This window comes from Corvus moneduloides, chromosome 10 (assembly GCF_009650955.1).
Source record: "Corvus moneduloides isolate bCorMon1 chromosome 10, bCorMon1.pri, whole genome shotgun sequence".
Lineage (NCBI taxonomy): Eukaryota > Metazoa > Chordata > Aves > Passeriformes > Corvidae > Corvus > Corvus moneduloides.
In genome coordinates this window covers 4029882-4055584 of record NC_045485.1, presented here as the reverse complement: position 1 = coordinate 4055584, position 25703 = coordinate 4029882, and the positions used below count along the sequence as shown (strand labels likewise).

At 45.8% G+C, this 25703-nt stretch overlaps 1 protein-coding gene across 2 annotated transcripts in view; it reads left to right on the top strand.

Annotated features, from left to right (window-relative positions):
* The first annotated feature begins 231 nt into the window (after positions 1-231).
* MAP3K13 (mitogen-activated protein kinase kinase kinase 13) overlaps positions 232-25703 on the top strand; it is a 68828-nt gene continuing 43356 nt past the window's right edge. For both annotated transcript variants that reach the window (XM_032119454.1, XM_032119456.1), the window contains exons 1-2: positions 232-274; positions 8811-8925. The gene's annotated coding sequence lies outside the window, so the exon portion shown is untranslated. The remainder of the gene's footprint in view (positions 275-8810; positions 8926-25703) is intronic.

The following is a 25703-nucleotide window of genomic DNA, read 5'->3' as shown; positions in this document are numbered from 1 at the left end:
CTCAGACCCCGCTCACACCGCTCAGACCCGGCTCACACCCCTCAGACCCCGCCCACGCCCGCTCACTCCCGCACCCCGCCCACGGCCTCAGGCCCCGCCCACGACCCGACGCACCGCCCACAGCTCGGGCCACGCCCACACCCCTCGGGCCCCGCCCCCGCTCTAAAGCCCGCCCGCTGGCGCGCGCCCGGAGGTGACGTGTGCGGGCGGGGCGGGGCGGGGCGGAGCGGCGGGGCCGGCCGGGGACGCGGGGCTGCGGGAGCGGGCGGCGCAGGTAACGGGGGGCTCAGGGGTACGGGGTGTGCAGGGAACGGGGGATTCAGGGGTACGGGCGGCGCAGGGAACGGGGGCTCAGGGGTACGGGGTGTGCAGGGAGCGCGATGCTGAGGCAGCGCGATGCTGAGGCAGCGCGGTGTCCGAGTGACGGAGTGCTGAGGGAATGATGTGCCCTGTGAGGGAAGGCGGTGCTCGGGGTCCGGGGTGCTGAGGGAGCGCGGGTGACGGGGCGCGCAGGGAATGCGGTAGGCAGGTAACGGGAGTGCTCAGGGGCACGGGGTGCTCGGGGAATGGGGTGCTCGGCTGTCGGGGTGCTCAGGAAACTCCGCTCCTGTTTGCAGGCACGGAGCTCTCACGCTTGTGTATTTGATACAAAAAGGGACTTTCTCCAGTTTAAGAGATCCGGTGCCCCGGCCGAGGTGCTGGCGGTGCCTGTTGTGAGGCAGGGGAGCAGTCCCAGGGTGTTATCGCTGCTTTCCGGGCAGCAGGAAGCGTTTCAGTCAGCCTCCAGACAACCTCGAGCAAATCCCACCGGAGTTAAGCCTGTGGTGTCTGTCCTAATCCTGTCTGGGGGCTGCTGTCAGCAAGGAAGACCAGCACAGGCTCCAATGGTTTTGTGCCCTCTCCAGTAAAAAAAATAAGTGTAGAAATTTTGATGCTTCTCTCACCTGGCAGAAGTCTGGGAGAGTGGGTGGGATAAATTTAGTGGATGCTTCTCTGGGCTATGTGGCTTAGCCCAGAGAAGTGCAGCTCTTAAGTTAGTGAGGGAAGGCAGGAACTGTAGTGCCAGGTCAAGGGGAATGGCTTCCCACTGCCAAAGGGCAGGGATAGATGGGATATTGGGAAGGAATTCCTCCCAGTGAGGGTGGGGAGGCCCTGGCCCAGATTGTCCAGAGAAGCTATGACTGCTCCATACTTGGAAGTGTCCAAGGCCAGGTTGGATGGGGCTTGGAGCAACCTGGGATAATGAAAGGTGTCCCTGCCCAAGGGCTGGAATGGGATGAGCTTTAAAATCCCTTCCAATCCAAAGCATTCCTCTTTTCTCCTTGTAGGGAAGGATGTTTCCCTGGACACAGTCTCGTACTGTGCCTCATTTTTGCTAAATGGATGGCAACTGCGTGTAAGGAACACTTGTAGGTGTAGTGCAATGAAAATAAAACCTTTAGAGAAAACAGATGGCAACCTGCCTCCTCTCTCATTTGAGCTCTGTGGAAATTTTGCAGCTGGAAACTGCTGAGACCTTGCTGGGGCTTCACTTGCAGTTGTTCTTTTAACCTGTAGTTTTACTACTTCAGAGGTAGGCTGGTCTTAATATATACTGATCGCAGTCTCAAAGCAGAGCAGAAGAATACAGGTAAATACTTTCTGCATTCACTCCCAGATGGAATGGAGTCGTGATCTGATTCCTCCAAGGAGCCATTTGAGCTGTGAAACTTTGCATTTTTGTGGTAACTGTATGTATTGGGAAGCGTAGAATTTCAGGAACGGGTTTGGTATTATATTACTGCTGGAAAGGGGAGCCCTGTGCACCTCTTTTCCATCCGTCTGCTTGTCTGTTTTCCTTGCTCCTCAAGTGCAGGTGTAAGTGGTGGTGTGGTGGGCTGGATTCACGTGCCAAACCCACCAGCAATTAGCACCATATGGAAATGGAATCCATGGAGCTGTGTGTCTGTACCTGTGCATCCAACAGGGAGAGGCAGGCCCGCCCATTAGGCAATGACAGGGATCAGAATTAATTAAGCTGCTCCTGAAAGTGTTCCCTGAGGCTGCACTTTGCTGGACAGTCCTGGTGTTTGTGGTTTGGCTTTTTGGTGGCGTTTGTTGTTTTGTCGTGGATGTTTTTGAGATGAAAGCTGTGCGCTACTCCTTATTTCTGGGTGTTCCTAATATCCTCAGCCTCTTCCTTCCACTCTTTCCCAGTAAAAATAGTATTTTCGTTCCCTGAAAAAGTTTCCTTTTGGGTGCTGACCAAACTGCTACCTGTGAAGGGTTAAAAATGTAGAACTGGGGCATTTTTAGAATGCTGTCTGTGGTGATTTTCACCCATAACTCCACGGGAATCATTGCTACAACAGATGTTCTTGTTTAGAGAAGAAAAACAGTTTTTGCTAAATGTAAAGGTGGGAGTGCTAACAATAAATAAAGAAATCACAAAGAACAGGTGGATAAAGAATTGAAACAGATGTAGGAAAGAAGGAATTACTCTCAGTTGCTCACTTTTGGCCTGAATTGTATTTTAACAGCTGTTTCTCACAGCAGAAAGCTCTCTGTCCAAAAAGACAAAAGGTGAGACTGTTGGCAAAAATTTATATTGGTTGCATGCAGAGAATTTTTTTTTTTTAACATAAACAATTTTCTTTCCCTCACTAAGACTATGAACAATTAACCTGGAAAAACACCGCTTTTGTTTATTGTGTTATTTTAAAGTCTGTGTTAATACAGCAGTTCGTACTTAGTGGTGATTAGTGGAGAATAAATGCTTCTCCTTGTAATGTGCAAGACTTTTATATAAGCCTTTGTGACATAGATTAATGGCTTAATTGCAATGTTAAAATACTACTTCTGGGACAAATGCTGAATTTCCAGACCTTGGTGTGGTTTGGTTTTAAATGCTTTTTGCCATGTGGCTCTTGCCCCTACCCTGAACCTGCTCTGCAGTGTACCCATCCCATTGTGTAGAGCTCCTTTCCTGGAAGCATTTTCTTTCAGTTCCTTTATTAAAATTACTTATGCTGGATCTTACTGCTGTCTCTGTAGAATTTTTCTTCACAACTTCTCACAGGGAAGATAACTTGCCTGTTATTATTGTTTTGTTAGAAACGGCAGCATAAGCTTTAAGAAGTGACTACATCCAACATTCCAGGTGGGTCTCAGCAGTGCAGAGCTCAAGTTAAATATTGACTTGTGTAGGACTTTGGTCTTGGGTAATCCCTGCTGAAGCTGCAGCCAGGAGAAAGGTGTTGTGGCAAAGGTAATCACTTTAAACCACCCCCTGCCAAACTGAAGCCGATCTGGCTGCGGGGAGTGGTCCCAGAGGAGGCTCAGAAACCCCCCATAGTGTCCCCATGCCCAGGGCTGGGAGTCTGCATGATGTGAGGAGACAGCCACGTCTGTACCTGGTGGTGGTGACAGCCCCAGTCTGTGTCTCTGTAGTGAAGTGACCGGAATGTGGGGTCTCCCTGGTGGTGCTAAGTCTGGTGGTCTGTTGTAATCTTGCTCTTATTTGTATTTAACTGTCCCTCAAGCTGGAGGGAATTGTGTGTGCCAGGAGCCCAGCTGGCAGGAGGTCTCTGCTCTGGGACCATGGCTCCTACTACAGAAGGCTCTTTGTGCTTTTTAGACACGTGATCCCTAGAAAAAATAAACATTTCTCATTCTTGCAGAGATTTGCTCTCAGATATGAACTAAGCAATAACTGTTTCAGCACTTTCAGCCTGCTCCATCCCTCTTTCCTTGTGTTGTGGGCTTTCCTACAAAAGTCTAAAATCTGCTTGCTGAACTTCATTGGAAATAGAGTTCCTCTGGGACTGACAAGATAAATTTTGTTCTTGGTGATGTGGTGTGTATCGTTCTTGACTGCTTTGCTGTGGGGGGCTCAGCAAGCAACACAAAGTATATTAAAGAAAACTCATTTTTCTCTAGCTAAGAGGCTTTTTAAGAGGTGGGAGGCATCTTGGACTTTATTTGCTTGTGGGGAACAGGATTTTCAAGCTAATCAGAAGGTTTTAACAAAAAAAGAACATCCAGTCATCTATGGTGCTTTAGGTAAAAGAATTTTGGCATCCTTTAATAGTAAAATACTTTGACCTGTCTATACCTGGGGGAATAAGTTATTTTATATCTGTGGTAGGTCTGTTTTCTGTCAGAATCTGGTTCTAGGAAGATTTTTCTCCTTGTTATTGGAAGAAGGTTGTGTATGTCATGTGTCAACTTTGTTTACTATAAACTGAGGTTTCGATGGAAGAAACATTTTGTTTTAGACGCAGGATTGGGTTGATGACTCCTGCTTTTTAACTTTATATTTTTGAAACCATTTCCTTAAGTGTGATGGGTGTGAACTGAAGAACCTGTAGAGTACAAAGTGGCTCGACTTTTTAGCATTCCTGTCAACTTTGTCCAGGTTGTGAATGCGGTGTAGTGGTGTGACTCACTGTCAGGTGTGTGTCACGGATGTGTGGTCGTCTGGTGTGACTGAGGTCAAGGTTTAGGCTGAGCTCCAGATGGTGGCCAGAGGATTACTCTGAGAGCTAATTACAAGGCTTCTTTGTGTAAGTCTGAATAGTTACATCACAAAGATATTTCTTTAGTGATTCATCAGGCAGTTTAGTGGGGGACATAGCCCACAAGTTTTTAACTTTCTGATGAGGTGTGTTTTGCCCTTAGCCTGCCTAGCCTGTGTTGAGCTGTACCCCAGCACGTGCAGGATGTTTTAATGGGCATTCCTGACTCTGCCAATGGGATCTGTGGCATCTCTGAACTCTTGAGTGTCTCTTTTTCTCTGCATGTGTGCCCTACATTTCTCCTCGAATCCATCTCTGGAGCGGGCGAGCCGCTGTGGTGTGGGCTGTGAACAAAGGCCTCTGCCTATGGTTTATTGAGGCGTGGTCTCCCTTGAGTGAGCAAAGGCTATTTGTGAAGTTCCCTTGGGGAGAAGGTGGTCAGGAATCCAGCCTCGGAGCCGAGCAGAGGGGAGTGCAGCAGTGTCAGCCTTGGTGTCACTGTACTGGGTCAGCTGCTGGTGGTGGTACTGTCAGAGAGGGTCCTCTCTCCTGCAGAAGGGTCTTAGCGAGGTCATCCGACAGCAAATTGCTGAGAAAACATTCATTTTACTTCATTGGTTTGTTACTGTTGCCAGGAAACACCTTGTCCGCATTTCAGAGACTTGTGAGTTTTGGTTGCTCCTATTTTAGCTCAGCAGGTTTGCCCTACAACTCACGGATAAAGGGTGTTGTCCCCAGCATCTGCATCTCCGTATCAGTGTGCCAGCCTGTCTTGTCAGGTTGGATTGTTGCTCTCTTAGCTGGTGCCACTACAGTTGTGACCTTTGGCCTGTGGCAGGATGGCTCAGTGCTAAGGGGGATGAAATTTCCTTGCAATGTCATCCTTCCCTGTGTCTGGGCAACTCACGTATCCCTCAAAGAGGACTTTCCCACTGATGCTGGGTATCCAGTGCTGCTGCTGGCTTCAGGTCAGCCTGACACCTCCATGCTGGTGGAGGAAACAGAGTGCTGGGGTCTTGTGCTGGTGGTGCCATGGACCTCAGCAGGTGGCAGATGGATGGCTGAGTCCTCATAGAATCATTTGTTTTCCACCTGTCCTCCTGAACACTGAAGTTCACCAGTGCTTGGTGTCATTGGGACACCACCTTGGAAAGGAGAATGTTTAGCAGGTGCTTTAGCTGTAGGGTTGCTGGAAGGACTCCTGTGTCTCTGGGCACGGGTCAGTATGTGATGTACCTGACACGGAGCACTGTGACCTCCCTGGTTCCCTTACAAACGGGGCTCTCCTTCAGTGGGTTATTTACATTCCCCTAGGCACAGTGTCCTGTAGTTTCAGTGTGCTTGCCTGTCTGTACTGGGAGGGAATACTGGTGCTGGCTAACTGATTTAGTGTGCTCTCTGGGTAGAGACTCGCCTGCAGCCTGGTGGGCAGAACAAGGGTGCTGGCTGTAAGCTACAAGGATTATTTTTGTGTTCAGTCATCCACTGCCTGTTCCTGTGGGCAGGAGCTCTCTGGGCAGAGATAATCCAAACTGTTGATGTGCTTCTGTGTAGTGCAGTCAAGTTGAGGAGCTCTGGACTGACCAAATGGGTGGTTGACTGAGGACATACCTGTATAGAAGCCTCCTAGTGCTTCGAGCCTTAGGGAGTGTTTGCACAGTCATTTTTCCCCATGTCTAGGGCCAGAATGTACAGTCTGCAACAGAAGGTCATCATGATGTCTCTTAAAAGGATTTGTATGGGTTTTCCTTTGCTTTGTCAGGGAATAGCTGACCTTGGGGCCAGCCATGAGCTGGCTGCTTCCCTGTGTTTCTGAACACACTGAAGCAGCAAAGATCAGTCCCCAGAATCTCTGTGAGATTTGGTCAGTACCCTTTTCAGAACCCAGATTACCTTGAAGTCTCTCTTTGCCTTAATTTCCAAAATAATTCAGTTCTCCTTTAAAAAATCTAAACCTAAGCCCTGGCTTCCTGGTTCAAGGAGTGGGAGGCTATTGTGTGCCTGACCTCAAACTGGCTGCTGCTCAAGGTTCTGCAACATGTGATGCCTGGTGTTGCATCAGGTGATGGACGGGGGATTTTGTTGATTCCATCTTGGCCAAGGCATCTTGAACCTTCTATTTTGAGAGGCCCATGTGGTTGCAGGACTGAAAGAAACACAGAGTTCAGTTTTGCATCCCATGGGCTGGTGCTGGGAGGTTGTTGACAATGGCAACAATCCTCGCTTCTCCAGACTGTCGCTCGTGGTGGTGGTAAAGAACCTGCTCAGACTCTTTGTGCTCAATGAGCTCAGTGTTTTCTTTGGAGATCACTTCATACTCCTTCATTTCCTTTCTTCCCCTGTAAGTCATTTTTCCAAGGTTGTTCCCTAAGATTTCATTTCCATCTTTTTGCTGAGACCTCACATCTCCAAGAAGGAGGTGCTGGACCACGCTTGTTTTTCCATAATTAGAGGATTAAATCTTCCAGACATTCTTTGAAGCCACTGGCTATTGCCAGAGTCACCTGAAGGTGCATTAGGGACTCTTAGGAACTTGTTTATTCTCTGTGGGATGAGAGATATTCCTTGTCCCACTTTCCCTCGGGCTAGCTCAGATTATGCTGATAGCATTAGTGAAGAACACTTCCAAGTCTGATGTCACTCTACAGCAAAAGCTTGGAGGTTTGTTGAGACACTCAGCAGGCACTGGGACTTTGCAGAGTAACCCAGGAATGAAACTGCATTTTGTGGAGCAAAATGTGCCGAGAGTGGTGTTTGCAGGGGGGACTGATGCTTGTGTTTGAGAGAGCGGAAAGGAGGAGCTCCAAGCAGAGCTCTACACACGCATTGTGCGTGTGTGGAGTTACCTGAAGTTCAGGAGAGGTGCTTTTGAAGCCCTTTTCTTTCATCACTGTTGTCTGTATGACACCCTACTCTTCCTTTTGTAGTTCTTCCAGCAGCAAGTTGACAAGGACTGTGAGTTTGGGATATGTATAAAACCTCTCTACCTGTGAGCTTGCAAAGAGCTGTGGGACTTGTCCTGCAGATATTCCCCAAAAGGGGAAGAACCCTTGGGAAAACTTTGCATCTCCAGCAGTGAAGTGTGAAAGTGGAAATGGACAGTAGATACTGACCTGTAATTATTGGGAAGCAGGAGTCTTTTCTGGGCTAGTGGGAACCTTGAGTGTGACCTAAGTAATCTGAAAGAGCTGAAGGGTTTCACTGCCTTGAGCAACTTTGTGGGTCTTTCACAGACGCTTCCAAAAGGACACAGCGCTGATAACAGGAACTGCGGGATGCGCCGCGTTGAAATTTTATCTGCCTAAGTAGCTGCTAGTCCAATTCCATTAATGTTTGCATATTTAATAAACTTCTAATGTGGGATTTTAATGAGTTGGCAGTTATCTCTGAACACCCAGCAGCGGCAGCAGTCTCAGAGTTTAGGTGGCTCTCAAATAGAAGGCATGTGGCCTTTCCTTGGGCAGTCAGCACTTGGCAGGCTCTGGAATACTTTGATTTAGTTTGTACTGATGTACATCAACAGTGAATCTTTAATTTGGATGGAGCCCTAGGGTTAAGTTTTTGGGGGAGGCATCTTTTTAGAAAGACAGATGTAAGAGAAGCGACCTTGGTTAATCTCGTAACACACCATTTATCTACTTGGGATGTTTCTTGCTAGTGGTCTAATTATTTTGGCTGCAAAATGGGACTGCCAGGGAGATTGCTTCTAACGTGGCATTTGCTCATTTATGCTCCCAGTGCTTTTGCTTTGCCTTTTCAGCCTAATTTTGCAAACATGTGTCCAACTCCTCATAGTCCCAAGCAGGGTAAGAAGTGCCCTGGTTGTGCTGCACAGTTGGACCGAAGTGTCTCTGGCGAGGAGAGGGAAGGTAATCTGTTGTCGAGGGAACTGTAGCAAAATTCAGCAGAAAAGTTCAGTGTTTATGCTTTTGAGATAGACCTAAGTGTAGTAAATATATGTCACTATATCAGATGTAGCAGGCAAGGTGGAAAGGGACCTTTGATAACACAGTGTAATTCTCAGGTCTGGTCTGGCACCAATACTGCTGTAAATAAGTCTCTTGCCCATTCCCAATCTTCAGGATGAATTCTCAGTGTGCTGCTGTGGATGGTAGATGTGTAAGCTGTGAGCGTGGCAAGGGTGAGGAAATAATTCCTTGCAGCCTCCTTTGAGATAAGACAGCAGTAATTCAGTAATTCACTGGACCATCAGATGGGTTTCAGGTGACCTTTCAGTGAGCTTGCTAAAAAGCAGGAAAAATTTAGTGTTTATCTGAGCAGTATTTTAAATTGAAGTTCTTTTTATATCTCCAGAACACCAGTTTGGGAGGAACAGCACAGAGAGTTAAGGACAAAAACTGATGGACCATTACATCTTCCAAAATGAGCCTTTTCACACTTTCCTGCTGGAAAATAGCATGTCCTGAAGGTGAGTAGGTTTGGTGTGTGACAGATGAGTGGCCTGATGTCTTGGGCCTTGACCAAAGGCAGATCCACCCTCACTCCAGCTTGGCCTGACACTGCCTCTCTGGGCTGGCACAGCCCATGGCAACTTGCTTGTGAAAGTGTGTATTTTATCACCAGGAGAAATGGGGAGGAAGTAGGGAATATTTTCCACTAATGAATTATCATTGATTTGAAGCCTTTGAAAAAGCTGGAGTGCTTAGTGAAGGAGGTGAGCCATTGGGAACATGGATATTTTCTGGTGAGTGGAGAAAGCGTAGGTGTTTTGTTTGCAGCATGAGAAAGTAAAGCTTGTAAGACAAACTTTGGTTTAGTTTGGCAAGTGTGTTAAATTACATAAGGCATTTCCAAGTTTTGTTCCAGTTGTACCTCAAATGATATTTTCAGTGTTCAGAAGAGCTGAAGAGGAGTGCTTGCTATCAAAGATGGTAAAGTAATTTCCCCAAAGTAAAGAACATAATGCTTGAATGAAATTAAATCAGAATTGTATTTTGTAGCGTTTGTGATATCTTTTATGTTATTTTTGTACTCAGCCCCTTAGGGCTGTAGGCAGTGACCATCCAGTTTTGTTTTAAAATCCTTTAATAACAGAAATCAAACTGGGAAATGTTACATAAGTCCTACACTCAACATTGAAATAAAACCAGCATTTCTGAGACTGTTAAAGTTTAAAATATCTTGGTTCAGACTTTACTCTCACTTTAATAAATAACATATAAAAGGAAGCCATGAGCTATGTAGGCCTAAGTTTTCCTACTTAGCAGCATTAATTCTGATTTTTTTAAATTAGGCTAATAAATTCGCTTTTCTGATGGCTACTTTGTTAATAATTATTCTTTCTATTTTTTGGTGTGAGCCAACTAGCAGCTCTGAACTCAAAGACAATAGTGGAATGTAAATGGTAAAAAATAGGTGGTTGTCAGTTGTCATTCTGTCTGCACAGAAATAGCTTGAAAATGTTCAGCACTGGTGTCACAGGCCTTTTGTACATAAATGCTTTTCCATGTGAGGGAAAAATCCCAGTAGAAGTTCAGCCTACAGTGAAGTCTTCATGTGTTTTTGTAGATTTGAAGCTCATTAGCCATGTGAGTTCCCTGAACATTTGTATATTTGGCAGCAGTGAGAGCCTCTCAGGAGTGTAGGAGTTGACAGGTACAAGAGGATGCAGTGTCAGGGGATCTTACTTGTTGAAGAAGAAAAGTCTTGTGGCTGGAGAGAGAAATACTGTTCACATTCACTAGTGCTCTTTGGTGTCTGGTATGATCTGCACAGTTCTGCATAAAAGGATGGAAACCTGAAAGCCCCAAAGCAAGAGGTGTGACTAAGTTCCAAAAGCTCTCTTGTCTTTCCTAAGTGCCTGTGTTTTCCAAGTGTCCTCTTCAGATGTTATCTGTGAACCTTTTGCCAAAAACCCTCCTAAAGCTAGGGAGTCTCACTGGGAAATACTTGTTCTGGTGTAGTCTGTGTTTTGCTGTTGTGTGGATGAGCAGAAATACTTTCTCTGCCTTTTGCTCTCTCTTTTCCTGGTCTGTAAAAGGTGCGACTTTAATCTGTGGAGAAAGATTGTGCAACAGGGTGAAGAGAGGGAGTGAAAAGAGGATATTTTTTGCTGTTCTAAGGCTTCTTTGTTCTCAGAGGTCAGGAGGAGCTGAGCTCCAGTGATTTCATACACTCTCCTATTACCTGTTCTCATGCTGGCCATAAGCCTAAAGGGATGGATCCTCCTCTGGATGAGTCATTAAGTAAATATCAGGCTGTGCTGGTATTCCTGCTCTGAGTACTTGTTCCTATTTCTTGTGTGTTGTTTACTCTCTGTTTTCTTAGCTGCTATCACAACCCCACCAGGTTTTGTCAGCACAAGGACTTCTCACGGTGTGCAGCTGGGGAGAGGTGCCTGCACTGGAGCCAGGAGCTGTTCCAGCCTTGTTCGAGGAGGGATTTTCAAGAGTAGCTGGGAAATACTTGGAGATATTTCCAGTAAAACAGTTCTGGTTCTTGGCTCTTGATCAGAGGTGTCTTGCCAGGTGGCCTGTGGGCTGGATGTGGTGCCTGCTCTGGCTGCATCCCTCCTGCAGGACAGGGCATGGGAGGAAGTGCATCCCATGGGAGCACACGGTGTTCAGAGCTGTCACTGGAGCCTTCAGCACTTTGTTCCTGCTGGGCTGCTGCGAGGAGGGCTGGAGCTCTATGAGCTGTGCTTCTCCAGCAGCTGCTGCAGCCAGAGGTGGCTCAGGAATGATTGTAGAATCCTAGAACCATGGATTGGTTTGTGTTGGAAGGGACCTTAGAGTTCATCCAGTTCCACCCCCCGCACCACTCACTAGATCAGGTTGTTCAGGGCTCCATCCAGCCTGACCTTGACCAATTCTGGGGTGTGGAAGCCACAACCTCTCTGGGTAACATATGATGACATGGTGCATCTCCTGGAGGAGATTTGCAGCTTCCATGGGGACAGGGACAGGGTGCTTCAAGTGTGTGTGCTCACTGGGAAGCTCTACTAGCAAGGGACAGGGGCATGTTACTCACTAGCCCACCTGTGCATCATAAGGCTGACTGCAGTGTGCACATGTTCTGATACTGGATAACCACTGGGTTTTGTCTGGAGTCTGGATTTGTGTCTGTTTTCCATGTGGAGATTTGACTCTGTCAGACTTCTATCCTAACTATAAAACCTTGGATAGGTGTAGAGGTCCCTGGTAGGTTCTCTCCTTGCCTGTCTGCCCCAGCATGTCGTCATTTATGGGATTTGAAAATGCCTTGGTGTTTGTGGATTAAATTCTTGTCTCATTAGGACAAAAATATGCCATCAATTTAACCTGCATCTTGACAAAATATGGATGGTTTGAACCTTGGGCAAAAACTGGATGATGCTGCCCAGCCAGAATCAGTTTCCATCCTTATTTTCTCTGAGAGAGGGAATGTTTCTGGTGCTGGGTGGCTGAGACTGTTCTGGGGGAGCTGACCAGGCCACTGGAGGTGAGAGCTGTGGGGCAGAGCTGCATCAACTTCTGGTTACATCTTTATTGTACTAAAACTTCCTTCAGGGCTTTGCTTATTCCCTTCTGCCAAGGAAAGCTGTCCCAGCCACCTCCAAGGACACTTAAGGAAGTCCAGCTAATTGTGGGGTTCTCTCTCTTTCCTGGTGATCCCGAGGGTTCCATGTTTTAAACTGCAAGCCCAGTAGGTGCTGCTGAGCTGTGGCACAAGCAGTGAGAACAGCCTGAGACACACCAAGTTTCCTGTAGGAAGATCCCTAAGATTCATCCCCGCATGGAATTTACAGCCGGTGTTGCAGCAGTGGATTTGACAGCTTGGCTGCTGGATGTACGTGGGCTTGCTGGGATGTTCCAGCTGCTGTGTTGGGAACCATTTGTTTTGCTTTAACTGGATGTGAAGTATCACCACTGAGGCCTGATGGATCCCCTTAATGGCACAGTGTACAATCAGCATCAGCCTGAGGCGAGCTGCTCACCCACTGCACTGTAATTAAGTTGCCATGAGCAAAACTTCAGGAATTCCTGGTCTGGGACCTTTCTATGCCAGGAGTCGTCTGTAGCCCAGTTTAGTTAGAAAGTGTCCAGACTAAAACCACTGCACACTTTTATTTTATTAAGATCTGCTGTTAAGAAAATAATTTTTGCTAAGCAGAGCACTTGAGGCTGACATTTAGTGGAGGAAATACACTGTAAAATCCTGTAATCACACTGGAGGGAAAAGGAGACATTGCTTCAGATTCCCATGATGTTTTTTTTCAGCTGCCTGAGTAAAACAATTCTATTTTCAAGATACACTTATCCCACATTTAAATATTGTGTGGATGCATTTAAAAAATGTTTGATTATGTTCTGATTATGTGTGACTTTTGGATACTGATTAATAGATACAGGTGCAGCAATAAAGGAACTGTAAATGTGCCAGGTAGCGTTGCTTGTCTGCAGGTCCCCTTATCAAATAAGATTATATTGTTTCTCAAGCACATTGCACTTGCCATCTTGAAGCAGAATTACATTTCTATTAAAATAATGTTTGCCCAGTGCTTCCAGGTAAAGGAGAATTCAGCATTACTCATAAGGACCACAATCTACTTTTATTTAATTCATTTACCACTTGACTTGGTCTCCATTCTCTGGTGCCTGAGCATTGCATTGCCTGCTATTTTGGAGTAGCTGTGTTTGGAAAGCTGCTCAGTTTTTTGTGTTCTGATGTCTGTTACCACAGGTTTTTTTTGCCTTGAGATCTAACTACTGTCTTTGAGTTGATGCATCTCTTTTAATCTCAGCTTTAATCTCTGGTTTTCTCTTTTTCGATTTACACAACCATGGTAAAAGCAACCAGGTTATCCTGGGGTCAGTTTGAGGATAACAAATTCCTTCTCTCCTTCCTTAAGCCCCAGTGCAAATGAAGAAAGCTAAATGTACTGGCTGTTCTTCATGCCTTTTTGCCCAGCGCAGAAGCAAATTAAGCTATTTTGACCTTTCTCTGACACTTGTAGTCAGTGAAGATGAGGGCAAAGGCTTTGTAAAAGTAAATGAAGTCGGTATTGTTTTTTCTAAAATTGTTATTGATGCACTCTAGAGTGCTCTAATTAAAGTCCCAGCCTGTGAAGGCAAGTGCAGGCAATCTCAGCTGCTATTTCATCCACCTTCAGTGGTTTGTCCATCTTTGAAGTGCCCTGTGACAGAGGTTTGAGGTGGTGGCTCTGAGTGGGTAGCGCACACCTTTGGTGAGCTCTGTCCTGCCCTTCTCCTGGCATTGCTGGTACTGCCAGAGCATCACCTGGGTGGAGTCTGAGCTGAGCTGGCTGAAATCAGGGGCCCTGCCACTGGTGCATGACATGGAGCAGAAAAGGGCTCACAATAAACTGGACAGTTTCAGAGAATCCCAGAATGGTTTGGGTTGGAAGGGACTTTAAAAATCCTCTCATTCCACCCCCTGCCATGGGCAGGGACACCTTCCACTATCCCATCCAACCTGGCCTTGGACATTGCCAGGGATCCAGGGGCAGCCACAGCTTCTCTGGGCACCCTGTGCCAGGGCCTGCCCACCCTCACAGGGAAGGATTTCTTCCTAAGATCCAATCTAAATCTCTCGTTTTTTAGTTTAAAACCATTCCCCCTTGTCCTTGCATTGTCCATTGCAGCTGTAGCTTAGGAAGGAAAGGAGTATGCGTAGTTTACCACCCCAAACCCGATTGTGTGCTGCTACTTTGTATTTTTCTGTTGTACTTGAAAAATGGAGCTTTGTGCTCTTAAATGGTTGTGCTCTCTCCTGAGAGGGCAGGTAAGAAGGGGAAAACTTAATGTTTGTTTGACAGAATGTTGCAGCAGTAGCAGAGGATGTTGTATCTCAGTCCAGATCATTTCAGGTCTAGCAGAACTCCTGCTTACACTTTACATTCCTGTTTCTCTGCTGTGTATTTCCTAGACAGCTGTGCTTGCACCGGCTGCCTTATCTGAAAGGTGATTACACTGGTATCTTTATTTGCTCTGCCCTGTGCTGATACCAGCCCTCAGCCAGCCCTCTCCGTTTCCAGCCCTGGGATGGGCAGAGTGGAGGCTGCAAAATGAGCTGGTGCTTAATGCTCGTGGCTGGGAGAGTGTTGATCACTGAGAGCCTGGGCAGCATAACTTAGTGGTGGACTCAAACTGTGATTGCTTGTCTCAGGCACAGACTGCAGGAAATGGAAACTAGCCCTGATTTTTCCCTGATAGAAGAGTTTCCAAACAGGTTATGTGTCTCCAAAGTAAAAGCTTTCCTGGATGCACTTCTCTAGAAAGTCATAATACATTTATGTAGCATGCTGTCTCTTGCAGTTAAAATGATTGGCAGTTTTTGGGAAGTGCCATCTGAAAAAATGCAAGGGATTTGTTTTCTCACAGCACAGTACAGAAAATTTCCCTTTGCTGTTTCCCCACCAGAAATGGCACAGCTCTGTAATGGAGTAAGGGGTAGGTCACTGCAGTTTGCATTTTGCTTTACTCTGAAAAGAGCTCATCCCTTCAGAGGTGCACATGGTGGTGTTCAAAAACTGCTTCTGCCATCAGCCAAGCCAAATTTGTAATTACATTGCTGTGAAAAATGGGGTTGTGCAGAAACCCATTTGCATCCCTTAAAGAAATTAATGGCACCATGGTGTTGATATTGGACATTGGGTGATACAAAGTAAAGGTCAGAGTTTGAGATGAGTGCACCTAAAAATTCCTCTCCTTTGGCTAGGGTGGCTGAATGTGATAGTTTAGATTAAAACAGGCCAAGAGAGCCATTTTGAAAGCCAGCTTTCGAAAGCCAGGCCTTTCAGCTCCATGCCTTAACTAGTGGATGCAATTATACATTTCATTGGTGTGTAATACTTACTGAAGTTTCTGTTCTTAAGTATGGTAAATGCTTTTGCATAGTGCTTAAAAGGTTGGCCAAAAATTCTATCTTGCATAAACAATAGCTCTGTTTTAAGGTTGGACAGAAATTTAGCTTATTGTGAGCTCTTGGAATGAATGCTGTCAAATGAGCTTTTCTGAGTTGTCTTAACACTGAAGGATTTTTATACAAGAAGTTCATATATATATATATTTTTATATATATGTAAATGGCTGGAGATAAGTCCGGTAAAAATGGGCAATTTGGTTAAAGCAGGAGTTTGAGGAAGCGTTAGAATGGTTGCCTGGGGCTTCAGTATGATTTTGCAGTGCTCTGGATGGTTAATACAGAATAGACTAACTGTTAGGACAGAGAAGCCCAGAATAATTTTCCTTGTCCCAGTTAAGTCAAGAACTATTAGAGCAGTGGAAATAAGGTTTCGACAAGAGGGGAAGAAAGGGTGAGGGATGTGCCAGCTCTCAGTCTTGGTGGTGAGAGGGGAGAGGACCAGAAATTGGAATGGAAGAAGGGTGAGTAGCAGTTACCAGTGAAAATAGACTAATGTTGCATGTAAGTGCATTAGGAATGATTTTCATTCTTTCTGGTGTTTTTAAAAAAACCCCCAAAGTATATGAACAGTTGCAGTAAGACATGGAGGTCAAAGGAATATGGGATTTTCTTTGACCTGCATGTTTGTCAGGAAAGGCTTTTTCTCTGCTTTCAAACCTGATGTTTGGGCCATTTTAAGTCATTTCTCTCCATCCACATCCCTCCAAACCGTGCTGCACTGGCCATGCAGGAGTTTGACCCTCATCCCATGGCTTTGCTTCCCTGGTGCTGGAAGCAGGGAGGGCACAGCAGCTCAGAGGCTCCAGTAAACCCTGTTCACTGTCTAGCTCATACTTAAATGTTTGGAGGAGCGACATCAAGTACTGTTTAAATGTACCTTTCCCACCTTTTCCTAAGGTGTATTTCTCTCCTGTCATGTGTTGAGGTGTTGGATTCCGACACTGCAGTAGAAGTAACATTTCTGAGCAGAATATTGAAGGACCAAGATCTTGACAGGGGGGTTGTGTGAGAGGAATCTTTAACCTTCTCTCTGCAGCACCCTGGGGTGGTTCGCTGGGTTCACTGGGAGTTACTCAGGAAGCAGAATTTCTAGTCTCTTTTGGGATTGCAAGTGTAACAAGACAACTGGGAGGAATGAGAAGGTGTTGTGGTGTTAGACAACAGTCCCACGTGCAGCTGCAGCTGTGAAGGCTGTGTGCTCAGTAGCCATGAGCAGGAGCCATTATGTTTTCTGGCTGATGATGGCCTTCTAGCCCAAGATGACAATCAATAACTGAGCTGTAAGAAGAAATGGGCTCCTTGCTAAAGGAGATCTTCTGCTCTGCTCTTCTTTGCAAGAAGCTAACTCAGCATTGTGCTTGAGGATTGATCTTCAGGGCTAATTTCTGGTAGTGCTTTATCTTTATTCTCCTATCAGCAGTCTGGCTTCAGAACCCTCCAGACCTCATTCCATTATTCCCTTGGCCAAGGGAGTGTCGAATGCAATACTCCTGAGCAGTTCATTCGACTGTGCTACCCTGCCCTTTGCCCATCTTTGGGATGGCCATAAATGGATGGACCAGTGTGTTCAGGCTTGCAGGAGACACTACAGGGCCTAGAGAACATACTTCTACCCATTCTGAGCTGATGATGTGTCTGGAGCAAGAGGAACTGTTCCCACACTTGGGTAAAAATACAATCCCTTCCCTCACTCTCTCTGGTTGGTATTTTGCAACATCAAGGTTAATTTCTGTGGTTTTCAGGTTAAAATACATATGTTCCTGTGTAGTTGAGATTCCTTATCTGTACAATACATTTGCTTTTAAAGTACTGAGAGCAACGAGCCTGTTTCTGCAATGCCTCCCTCCCCGTGGAGCACGTGGGAAGGAAGAGGTTTGATCAACCTGTTTGTTGCAGAGGAGAGTAAAGGCAAACCCAGAGGAGAGGCAGAAGGGACCATTAAGTGTTCTTTTTTTCTCTGCAAGCTCCTCTCATGTGCTGAAGGAAATTGTTCTTCTTGTCATCTCAGATGATTATATTCACAAAATCCGACCCCGAAATATCATCCCTGTATTAGACACTGACCATCTACAGTCAGAGTCTTATTTTGTGCCTTTATTTTGATTACCTTTGTTACCTCGGGCACTTGGCAGGAGCAAAAAGCCTCATCATTCTGATTGCTTCAGTTTCCCAAGATGTCTTTTGAGAGAAAATGTTTCCTGAGCTTTGTTGCAACCTCTTAAGTAGAATTTGGTCTTTCTGGGAACCATGTGAGATCAAGTGATTGCCTGGAGCAAGGGAAGGTACTGAAGCTGCAATAGCGAAGACCTTGATATCAAAGGCCACCTGCTACTGCTCTCCATCCCTTCAGCCTTGAATTTACCAGGTTATAAATTCACCTTGTCTTCCAATGGAATGGCTGGCAGGTCCTCAACAGGTGAACTGGGCAGTTTCTCAGCGATTAGTTCACATTTGTGTGCCAGCCAGAAATTTCCTCCTGCATAAACTTTTGTCTAGAACTAATACTGAATTGTCTTTTGGCCTTCTTTCTGGGTGCTCCTTTTACTATTTTCTTGGTCTTCCTGGTGTCAGTCAACAAGTCCACGTCAGCAGGTAGCTTTGACTTTCAGGTTTGCAACCCAGCTTACACGGGCACCTGGTAGGAGTAGAAATTACTGTCCCACTGTAGAATTCTAATAGTTGTCTGTTTTTTCCCAAACCTTGGTTTATTGATCAGCTTGTGTAAAGAATTTCTTATGAAAAACTTAAATGAACTCCTGAACACTTTCTGGTTGAAGAAAATGGAGAAAAATATCTTATAGTCTGTATTGATGTGGCTGAACTAAATACACACAACATTGATTAACCTGGGTCTTCTGCTCATGGTGTGTATTTTCTTTACTGTGCTCAGTCAGAAACGCATTTCTAGCAAGCTGAGATTGTATTTATGGAGTGAACTGTGTGAGTGTTGTAATACTCATGAAAAAAATCTTTGCTAGGACCACTGTCCACGTCCAGGCCTGCAGGGCCGTGATCCATCTCTGGTGTTCTGGTCACATACCCTTGTGGCCTTTCCTCACCTTGGATCTACAGCATAAAGGACAGAGCATCTTTTCGGTCATTTTGCTTATAAGCAACTTTAGTAGTTTAGTTTAGAATAGCTGTTCTAACATTTTTTCATTTCAGCCTCAACACAGATGCAGCCCCATCAGTGCTGTGTAGGTTCAGGTATTGCAGTATATGCAGGTGACATTGTTTTTTTCTTTGGTTTGTTTTGTCTGCTGTTTGGCACAAGAGAGACTCCCCTGGCCCCCCTGCTGCCAGCAATTACAGACAGTTGCCAGTCCCCAGTGGGAATAAGTATTTCCAGCCAATATTTACAGCTGGTTCTGTCCTGGAGGGATGGAGCTGCTGCTGTCAGCTGGAGGTGAAGGAGGTTTCCTTTTGACTCTCCAGCAAGCAAGGTGTAAAATGCAGCTCTGGTGGTGGCTGGAAGAAGGTTTTGATGGGTTTTTTTTATGGCTCAAGCTATTTAATGTGTCTGTGCTTTCCTCTGAAGCAGAGGGTCCTGGTCTGGGGAGTGTCACCTCAGTCCTGGTGAGGAGAGAGCCTCCCTGGCACAAAGCATGACAGGCTGAGCTCCTGGGGTGTTCTGAGAGTCTGTCCAAGAGCTGCTTCCTTGGAGTGTTCTCCCTTCTGCAGCCTTGGTACAGTACGAGGGTGAGGTCACCAGCCAGCGTTTGGTGAGAGATGGGACTGCTTCCCTTACTCAGTGCTATCCATCTTGTATATTCAGAGTGAGTTCTCATAAGAAAAAATGCCATGGTTGTGTCACAGGAGATTGCAGTTACAGTAGAATCATGTCATAATGTATAAATGTTTAATGTTTCCTGTCATTTGAGTAGCAGGGCACACCAGCATTTTCCTTGTCATCTGTATCTTTTTAGTGTTGGACTTGGCTTCATTCTCCAAAGGCCTGCAAAGGTCATTGTTTTGCAAGGAGAAATGCCATGACATCAGCTTTTGGGAAGCTGAAAATCCAGAGCAGCCAGCAGGGACAACTGAGGTCCTGCTTTATCAGAGGTGATACCTTCCTATGTCAGGTGTGTGTGGAAGAGTCCAGGGTGCTGTCCTGGCATTGCAAGTTTTTTTCCCCAGCAGCTTAATGCAGTGAAAAAGAGACTTCTGGTATGTCTGTATGTGCAATGAGTGGTTGTGTCCTTGGGGGTTCATCAGGGCTTTGCTGTGGGTTTCTGTTTCCTCCTAATTTTTTTCACAAGCAGTAAACCACTTGTTGGGAGTTGCATCTCATGGTCACTTTCTCAAATACACTCCCAGCCTTGAGGAGAGTGCAAAATATAAGAATACTAGTGTATATGTTTTTAAATCTGTTCATGCTTCAAAAGAGAAAATCTGTACTGATGGATGACCTTCACTTGTTGTGTGGAGATTTTCCAGAGGCTGGACAGATTTGTGGTACACTATTCCCTACCTTACCAGTGTGTTCAGCTGGATCAGGCTCTCCTACAGGGCGTGAGGAAGGCTGAGCCAGAGGGTTTCCTGCTCTCATTCTGAGCTTGTCTAGGCAGTTCTTGGGCATAGCTGGCTTTGGGATAAGTGACATAATTCCAATAAAACAGTTATGCTGCTGGGGTAAAATCGGGGTCTAATTGAACCTTTGTGCTTGGTTTTAGTGAAGCTACGTTTCTCTTTAGGATTGCAGACTGGGAGGAAGACTAGATATGCTGGTGGAGGCAGCAGAGGAGTTGTCTGAATTTCAGCAAGTGGATATAGAAGCAGGAAAAAGAGTGAAGCTTGAGGTGAGAAAGATATAAATAGGGAAAGGAAATAGGCTTCTCTCTGACGGTGGAGGGGAAAGAAGCAGATAATCAGGTGGCAATCTAAGGGAAGTAAAGAGCAGGAAAGGGAAGAAGAATGGAGCTGGAGATCTCACAGGGGTCATGGAATGCATTTATTTCTTTTTCAGACTGTTCATGCATTTTAGGCAGGAAGAAACACCAATTAGCAACTTTTCTTCAGGATTTATTTAACCAATCTGAGCTTACTGTTTTGAGTGGGATGGGAATAACTCAAGGAAGTGATGGGGAAAGAATGATCCTGACTGGTAAGTTTTATTTGTTAGGAAAGGAGCACAGAGAGAAAGCCAGTCCTTGCAGGGACAGTTTTGCAAGAGGAACAGTTCCAGTTGGGTCCTTTCTCTGCTCCCAGGGCCTGGGGATCCATTTTTTTCAGTGTTTCCACGTGCATCTTCCTTCTGTGTTCTTGGCAGGCAGCATGATGCCTTTTGTCAGCGATCTGCAGCCCTGGCTGCTTCCTCAGGTGTGGTGCAGTAGCTCTTGTTGTCCCCTGCACTGTGTTGGGCTGTCAGAGCTGGGAGCGCTCCAGAGCTCCATGTGTGCTGCTCACCCTCGTGCTGCTGCCCTGAGCAGAGAGAAGAGAGGGAGCTGAGTGTGTTGCTGGCCTGTGCAGCTCTGTTTGTAGTGCCAGGTGTGAAAATCTCCCTGCTTTTCTCCTATTTTATTTTTATACGTACGTTCTCACTGTGTGTCATCTAGAAATCAAAGCAGGAGTGTGCAGTTCAGCAACAGCAGCAGAACTGTGCTTACTACTAATCTGCTGCTTTGCTCAAATTAAACATTTATGGGGCCAGAGACTCCTCACTGCTCCACCTCAAATCTTTCAGCTTCCTACACTGTGATGATTCTTTTCTTTGCATTTTCACGCAGCTCCTCTAAGGAATACAGTGAAATCAAATTATCCTCCACTGGCCTCTCTCCCCATCTTTCCTTTGTGTGCCCAGTTTGCTTTTTTCCCTTCACCAGGATGTACGGGGGGCAGCTGTTGGCAGAAGCAATGCTTTCTATTCCCTGTGAGTTGAGATTCCCCCCCTGTCTGATGGGCAGAGATGTGCCCTCAGTTATTGGTACCTGTTTCTGTTCCCTGCTCTGTTCCCAGGTGGTGTGATTGGGTAGGAGCTCCTCACTCCTGGAAGCAGGGAGTAACCCAGTGCTGCAGCACACTGCCTGTCTATGCTCCAAGCTGTGTTGGCTGCCTTGGTCTCCATGGAGAGCAGTGGGATGCTTTCCAAGGCCTAGATCTCATCTGCCCCTGCTCTGTGGCCTGGAGTGAAGCCTGGGCAGTAGTTCTGCTCCTTGGGCACACCGGAGTGGAGATAACTTCTGCAAAAGAAGGGTTGTTCCTGAGCCTTTCCAGAGGCTTTTACAGGACCTAGTGCTCAATTTTCCCTGCCAGAGCATGGTCTACTTCTTTGATTTAAGTTTTCTAGCTTAAAGCAGTGCTGCATGGATGCTGAAAGCCCACGCTCCTAAAATAGATCGAGTAGAACGAGCACTTTAGTGCTGACTCCTCTTCAGGAGAGGAGAGGAGAGGGAAGGTAACAATGAGCAGATGGCAGGTATTAGTCATATCACCTAATTTATCTGAGCACCTCAGACCCCATGGGCACAAAGGTGCTGGGGGAACCTGGAGGGAAGGAATCCTCCCAGCAAACCAGGCTGGGTGTTGGAGTTGTGCAGGCAGAGGGACCTGAGAAAATGAGGGGACTTGCAGCCAGATGCTAACCCAAGGACAGTTTGTTCTCAGAGAGCCCTGGCCAGAGCCTGGGCCTACATTTACCTGCCCAGTTTTCCAAGCCATTCCCTCATGTATTTGACAAGCCCTCAGAGCATCACTCCTTGGAGCTCCCATGCTTTGCTCCCTCTGCAGAAGGGGTAGAACGAAGGTCCAGTACCTGAGAAATAACTGAATTCCCCTAATTTCAGGATCAGCTGAAATGGCATTATCCTAGCTTCTACTCTAATAAACACAGGACAGAAGCTGCTCCATCTTTTCTCGTGGTGTCTAAATTGCCAGTGTGCACCTTGCAGTCCAGTTGGGCTGGCTCAGCATCCCCTCCCTTCCCCAGGTCCTTGGTATCCACACGTTGGCCCTGGCCCAGCTGGCAGTGGGCTCATAGGAGAGCCTGGAGATGCTCCCTCCTGCTGGTGTGCTGGGAACACGGCATGGAAATGAAATGTAGGATCTGTACAGTCCCTTGTACAGCAGTGGCTTCCAGTAAACTTGACACCACGGAGCAGGTAGGGCATGGAAGTACCTACAGAGGCAGCGTGGCAGTGCTGCACTTCCAGTTGCTTGCTCTGGCTGCACTGTTTGTATAATCATTTACTTCAAACCCAGCCTGGCCAAAAGGCAGCTGTGGGCACTGCCACAGTAGAGGGAAGGGAGGTTCAAATTTGGGCTCTTTTGACTCCCCTGTGCAGAGATGGGGTCATCAGGAATCACAGCATTGCTATGCTCTCCCTGAAGAATGGTGGTATCTTTATTTTTATTTTTTTTCCCCATTTGTTTTGGGTTTTTATTGTTCTAAATCTTCAACAGCAGAGGCTGAATGTGTGGTCTCCTCCTCTTTCTCCTCTTTCATTTCAACTTTTTGGCAATAATTCCTAAAGAGCTGCTCTGCTGGAGTTACTTTCATCATTTTTCACACTTGTGCTGAGCCCTCTGCAGAAGCCAAGCACCCCGTGGGCCTCTGAATTACAAATACCATTTTGGTGGCACCTTGCATCCTTGGGCTTCAGCTTCTGCCAAGCACCTAATGAATGTAGGAAGCGAGTAAAACACTTCTGCTGTGAGCTCTGCTCTGATACCTAAGGGGTTAAACTAAGCTCTGTTTATTAGTGTTGAGCTTTAAATTGTGCCAGAGCGTTTGAAAATGCAGCAGTGGACAGGGCAGCAGGCAGTGAACACCGTTAAATGACAATACTGTTCAATATTTGCTGTTAATTGAGAGAGGCAGCAGCTGCTGGTATGCAGCTTCAGCCAGGATGAATTAGTAATGAGTCTGTAACTGGGCTTTTTTTTTTTCCTGGTTTAAGGTTGCATCAGCCCTTTACAGTTCAGTAACGTGGTTGGGATAGAAATAAAAACCATAGCATGCCCTAAATTGAAGATTTTGTTTTTGTTTTCCAGTGAGTTGTCATGGAGCTTGGTGTCAGCGATGAATTTGGCAGCAGTAATAAAACTGCCTTGTATTTAAGGACCAAACTTAAAGATTTTGGTTAGCTTTTCCATGCTGTGTGGCAGCCAGTGGGAATGCAGCAGGCAAAGCAAGCTCCTCCTTTGAAAGAAAGCACTTTTGGTGGGTTCTCAGGTGTTTTCGGTCAAACAGGAGTTTTGGTTGAAGTTTCTTTGCTGGCACTGCTGCAGGTGGTGGGGTATGAGAACGTTCTGTCGCTTGCTGCAGGGGCAGGAGGAGAGGGAGCACTAATTCAGCATGTCCCTTGTCCTTTCCTTGCACTTTTGCCATGCATGTGTGTTGAGCTTAACCTTTGAAAACCTGCTAATAAGCTGTTATCAGCCAACGGTTAAAATAACAAACCCTCCCACCTTGCTGAGTTGGGATACGGACTTCCCAAGGCTTCAGAGCCTGGGGATGGAACAGGAACATCATTAATCCAGGGCAGCCAGGCTGGGGGCAAAGTTTGCTCTCTGAAGAAACCAGCCACAGCTGCTGCTTTCCTGCTGTTTATGTAACCTGCCCAGCAAGTATTTATTTTGCACAAAACGCTTTATTTTGAGCTATAGATGTTGTTATGAAAGGTCAAAACTGTGTTCTAGTGGTTTTTAGCAGATCTGAAGTGGGGCACAGGAAATGAAATTCCAGCTCAGTTGAAAACAATGCCAACAGTCCTATTGATTTCAGCACAGCTCGGCTTTCACCACAAGTAGAAGAATTTCGAAGCAAATAATGTTTTGTTTGTTCAGTTCTTTAAACAAAAATCCATCTGCAGGGGTTTGCACTTGAATCCAAATAGTCAGAATTCTGCTGGTATTTTGGTAGGATAAGAAATACTAGATTGGAAGAATTCTTTGGGTCCACAATGGTTATGTTAAAGAGGAAAAATAAAATCCAATCAGCAGGTGTGTTTGTAACCCTGTTCCCAGCTGGGGTGATTTCTGTTCTGGCTTTTGGGTCTGTCCTGTTCACATCAGCCGTTTTCACCCAGTGAGTAAGTGCTTTTATGCTTTCTTATGGGCTTGAAGCTGCCACACACCATGCTGGCTTCTGGACCGGATTGTAGAGGCAGGAAATCTTTCAGGTTGGATGTGGGAAGCAAGTGTTAAAAGCCAATCGAAGGCTATAAAAGGTGGTGGTAAATGGAGCTGCAGGAAGAGCTGAACTCCTCTGGTGCTGAAAGTCCTCCGGCCCCACAAGTCCCTTCCCGTTTAGGCACTGACCATTCCCACCTTGGCTGCCAGTTATCAAATGGTGGTTTTAAACCTGTCCTTAAAAGCTGTATTTTTTTCGTGTGAATTGCAGTAATTTATTCCAGTGGCATTTGGCCAACTTTGGGCATCTGGTGTCTCATGTTTTTTATGAACATCTCTCCAATTTTCTCTGCTGTCTCCTATATATGTATGTGAATTGTGTTTACAAGGATAAGGTATCCCAATGCATTTTTTCCTATTTTTGTGTGGTTTTGATTCTTTCAATCTTTATTATTGTTTCATCTGTAGTATTGCTTACAGTGTTCATTTTTTTAAGCAAGAAAATAAACCTTCTGTTTACATGCACCATTCCTGTCTTAAAATAGTGGTAAAAATTATAATTACTGGCTTTTGAGGCTTTTTTCATTGATTTAGTAGAACTGTGTAATTTCCTTGTGAACAAAGGCAAATATTTACATTTTTAATATATTAAAGTATAAATGATAAAGTTTGTCTAATAAAACTGTTAAAAGACATGTATGTTCAGTCTAGATTTTATTTGGAAATTGTTCTGTAATTAAAATAGCTCGTGCAGGGCTGGTATAGGGTCACAGAGGCTGCAAATTGGTACTTTCCTGTGCAAGAATATTGCTATATCATCATCCTCCTGTTGCCCAGATAGAGTCTCTGAATGGAGCCTAACCTGGACCGCACAAGCTTTTCCTTGTTGGGAATGTGGAATTACCTGTCCTGTTTTTGTGGCAAACCAGCAAAGATAAGGAGAGACCTAAAATGAAATGACAGTGGTGAACAAAACTTAGTGTTTTTCTCAAATACAGTTGGCCCTTGCTCCTACTTCAGCAAAAAATTAGGAATGTGCTGAACTTCCCAAACATTGGGAGTGGCCTTGAGAGCAGCTCATTTGTGGTGCAGAATGTGAGGCAGATGGTGCCACATAGATTTTTTTTTTTTGTCTAAAGTCTCTTAATTTTGGCAAGACACTGGTGCTAGGGTATTTCTAATCCCTCAGTGTGGTAGTAGCTGGGTTGTGTCTGAAGGATATAAGGAAAACAGTATTTGTGGGTAGAGAGA